The sequence below is a fragment of the Psammomys obesus genome, unplaced genomic scaffold (assembly GCF_907164565.1).
Source record: "Psammomys obesus unplaced genomic scaffold, mPsaObe1.curated_primary_1811, whole genome shotgun sequence".
Lineage (NCBI taxonomy): Eukaryota > Metazoa > Chordata > Mammalia > Rodentia > Muridae > Psammomys > Psammomys obesus.
Genome location: NW_026596162.1, coordinates 4,017,976 through 4,022,574, shown reverse-complemented (window position 1 = coordinate 4,022,574; position 4,599 = coordinate 4,017,976). Strand labels below are relative to the sequence as shown.

Sequence of the window (4,599 nt, the reverse complement as noted above, 5' to 3'; positions counted from 1 at the left end):
CACTCCCCCAGTGTGTACGGGTGCTCTTCCGGTGTTACAGTTCTCTTAGCAACACTGTTCTCCCAGGGACACAGCAGCTCTTTGTTGGGGGAGTAAGGGCTGTATGAACCTTGGAGAGGTGGGTAGAGGTTTTCAGGTGAGTGAACATCACTGGCTGGGGCTGAGGGGCTGGGAATGCTTCATTTGCATGGAGCGGAGTTCCAGGTGCCAGGCCATGTGACTACTTTGGGAACTGCAGGAGGGGATTGCACGGGGCATGTAGGCAGAGAACAGAGAGAGACTGACCCTTACTCTTGCCGGCCGATCTTGAGACTGAGGTTTTTTCAGGGTCTGGACACATCCTGACCTCGCTCCAGACCCACGCCAGTTTCCCCAGGGGCACAATCCACATGCAGGCACTGCACACACGTGATACTCAAACATACATGCAGGCCAAACACCCAAAATGCCCAAAACTACAAAGACCAGAAGCCATTCAGGTATACAAATAGTGCCAATGCACACACATTTATTTTGTATGACAGAGACATGACATCATCTACAAAGGTCACTCTTGAGAAATTATTTTTAATTTTTAATTTTTAGATCTCACAATGTTTTAAATAAATTTAAGATCTGTGTTGCCCCACATTCACACCTGTTCCGGGCTGCATGTGGCTCAGGATTAGACACGCATGGTCTACAGAATGGGAAAACATCTGGGCGTCCACCTGAGACTAATATCTAGAATCTACAAAGTAAAACACACACACACACACACCCAAAATCAGCCAACCTACAAATGGACAATAACTGAACATTAAAAATTATTAATAGTCGCATTCCCCAAAAAGGAATACAAATAGCAGAAAATACAGAGGAAAATGTTTAACCTCCTTAGCATTGGGGAAATACAAATTGAATATATTAATCTTTGTCTCACCCCACTCAGAACAGCTACGAAGACAAGGTGGGGTGTTTATCCACCGCTGGTGAGAACGTGATCTAGTTGGCTACTGTGTAAGTCAGTACCGAGGCTCTTCAAAGATGTTAACTACCACACGACCCAGCGAAACTGCTTCTGACTGTATGCCCGACAGAACAGAAGTCAGAATATCACAGAGATATTTGCATATCTGTGTTCATTCTTGAAGTATTCACAATAGCCAAGATGCAGCCAGTGTAGACCAATAAAGAAAGAAAGATGAGCCACACACATATTAGCAGAGCTTAATTCAACTGTAAAAGATAATAAACCTATGTCTTTTGCAGAAAACATGGTTGAAACTAGAGACTATTATAGCAAATGAAATAAGCAGGAAGCAGAAAGATAAATGCATGTTTTTCACATGCAGAACTTGGATTTGTTAAGTCTCAAGCCCTGGGACCAAAGCCGAGGTGCCTATTTAACCTGTCACATTAGATCTAGGCTCCAGGTTCGTCCAGCACCCCTCAGTCCCTACCTGTTACAGGGTGTGTCTGGCCGACTCTGCCCCCTACCCTACACTCCAGCCCAGGGGCAAGGCCGCCCTGCCCCCAGAGGCTCTACCCTGTATAATTCAGCATTCTGATTACCTATCCTTTTGTATCTTTGCCTTCTGGGCTGCTGCACCTGGTTTGCCTTTCTCCCCTCTCTCTTTCCTTGCCCCTCTCCCCACATAGCCCAGCTCATCCTGGTCACGTCCACTCTGGACTCTTTCTACAATAAACATTTTCCTCCCCGTACCTAGCAGCAGTCGTGTCCTTTTTTTTCTTTTTTTTTTTTTTCATTCAGATACGAAAGGAGAACTGGGACTACGGGAGGAAGCAATCTAAAGAGTTGAGGAGGAGCTCACAGTAGGGCCACCGTGAGTAAAGACCAAGGTCGTCCCTTCTCTACCCACATGAAACACTAGCTGGCCGGCCAGCCACTGCTTAGAAGTACACACTGAGTGTGCCTAGGCCACCGGGAAGAGCCTCACTGTGACCTTAGAGCTAACTAGCCTCCTGCCTTGGAGGTTTCTCGAGATCTTCACTCACGACTGTCAAAAGCAATGGTGTGGCCTATGCTCATACCTACCTTCAAACAGCAGGGGGCGTAGTCCAGGTTTTGGTTTCTTTAAAGACTCAGTTATGTTACGTAAACAGGTTTTTCTTTTAATCCCAAGTGTGGGATATGCGACTGCTTCTGGTCATCCACAGCTGATAATTACCTCATAGGCCTCAGAGAGGGGCGTGGTCGTTGCCAGCTGCAGATAGTTTAATTCTGAGAGAGGCTTTGAGGAGACAGTCAGAAAAGGAAGAAGGCTGGATATCCTAATGACCGAGATTGTTATTGTCCCGAAGAACCCGACCACCCTCACCAGCCAGAACTAAGTCTAAAGAGACCTACGTCCCTTTCCCATCTAACTTTCTTTCTCTTCTACCTAGGGTTGGGGGTTGGAAGGGATGTAGAGGCTTAAGGAACCCCAAATAAAATAATTAAAAAGTAGCACCTACAAGGTGGTGCCTGTTACCTGTTAGGAGCAAGTCACTCACCTCCTGAGACTCCCAGTGGAGGTGTCGAGCAGACGAAACAGATGGAGTGCCTGCGTTGCTGCAGAGAAAAAAAAGGATAGCTCAGGTCTTCCTCTGTGTACTCAGGAGGATGGGAGCAGGGCAAATGAGAAGACAACAACAAAAAAAAGCTGGTCCTGCCAAGTTGTTGGCCTTTCCAAGCCTTGGCAGGAAAATACGCAATGCTTAATAGTGCTCAAGGGCTGCGAAGTCATTGCTGGGGTTGCTGCCTCTGTTAAGCCAGCTCCACTGCTTCTCCAGCACATAGACACACCAGTAGAAAGTCCCTCTGCAACAGCACAGTTGGCCACAGGCTTCATGAACGCTCGCGCTGCCTTAAACCTGGCGGCATCAGTTGTGGGACAGTTCTAACTATGGGAACGTGTCTCCTTTGGTGTGAGCCCACCCACCTTCGGGGAGAAAACTTTCTTTCATCTTACAAGTTACAGCTCATCCAGGGAAGCTAGGGTAGGAACTCAAGGCAGGAATTTAAAGCACAGACCACACAGGAACACTATTTACTGGCATGTCTTTCTCGGATTTGCTCAGCCACCTTTTTTACACAGCCAAGGTTCACCTGCCTGGAATGGTAAGACCCACAGTGGGCCGGGCCCACCTACATCCATTAGCAGTCAAAAAGATGCTCTACAGACGTGCCAACAGGACAATCTGATGGAGGCGATCAATCCCTCAAATGAGATTCCCTCTTCCCAGATATGTCAAAATGACAACCAAGATTGGCCATTACGATTGCCATGCACCAACTTTCAATTGTGTAATTAGGGGTGTGAGAGTTTGAGAAACGGGGGTGTGGGTGGGTTTGGTGACACACATGACAGGGATGGAGCCCTTCCCAGCAGTCCTAGGAGCACAAGATACAAAACAAGTGCCCAAGGACTTCTGTCCAGAATTGTTGCCAGGATGGCTGCTCGCTGAGTGCTAGAAGCTGTTAGCCAGGGGCTGCTAGGGCTCACTGCATCCATCAAGACAATGAACTTGACGTTTCTGCTTTCACTTTGTCTTACACCCCCATTATCTCTTCTCCTCTTAGGCCAGCACACCACAGAGAAGGAGAACGAGTGAGCTTCAGTTTCTACCCTCTGCTGCACCTGGGCCAACCTCTTCTGTCTTTGCTGGGGAAAGAACCTGTGGTTAAGAGGAGGAGGAAGGCACAGCCCAGGAGACACACCCCAGAGCTTCTGCAGTCATCAAGTCTGGAGGACCTGCCAAAGGGGCCACAGCACATTCAGGGATGCTGGCAGGCACACAGCAGGTGGCTCTGAGCATCACTGGTGCCAACAGGGTAAAGGCTACAAACACATCCAGGGCCAGAAACCACAACTGCGCCACAGACCCCCAAAAGCCAGGCATAGTTGGAAGACCCACTAACCCATGAAAGGATCCCACAGTTCAAGGTGACCTGTGATTGATGGCAAAGAACCTGAGCCTTAGACAGTGAAGACTGGGGACAGGAACCAGGCAGGTGGAGGCCTGAGCCACTGCTGACCCACAGGGATGAAAGTGATCCCAGACCATTCCCAGTGCTCTTCAGCCAGTTGTACACCTCTCCCTGCTCACCAGAGATGACAAGAAGCATCCAGGACCAGCCCAGGGATGCAGGTTATGGAGTTTAGAATCATAGCACAACTGAGGACACCTCTCAAAGTCCTGAGCCAGTGGGGGCCCTACTGGGAACAGAGACCTGCAGCCAGCTTTTTCAAAAACAACTGCCAAGCCTCCTGGGGCAGTTGATAGGATGGGATCCTGTGATGTCATAGGAGAGGATAGAGGGGTAGGGGAAGACAGAGCCCTACTGGAGACAGAAGGTGACAGAACTCTGACATCTGAGAGAGGCAATAGGCTGAGAACAGACATCTCAGATTTCCTACAGGAGACCCAACCCAGCAATGGCCACATAGTAGCTTGAATTAGGTCACTGTGCTGCAGCCAGAGACCTCAGGTACCCAGCACATCCGAACAGCACATCCTGCCTGGAGATCCCCATGGCTACCCAGAAAGCCCCACCCCCACCCTCTCTCCCTCTAATCAAGCACAGACAGCATCAGTATAGGCCCTAGTCCAAGC

General features: G+C 49.1%; 1 long non-coding RNA gene across 1 annotated transcript; it reads right to left on the bottom strand.

Annotated features, from left to right (window-relative positions):
• Positions 1–482: 482 nt before the first annotated feature.
• Positions 483–4,599, bottom strand: LOC129667426 (uncharacterized). The gene is made up of 2 exons (XR_008718733.1): positions 2,039–4,599; positions 483–1,126 (listed from the first exon to the last, which is right to left on the bottom strand). It is a non-coding gene; the product is annotated as an uncharacterized LOC129667426 (long non-coding RNA).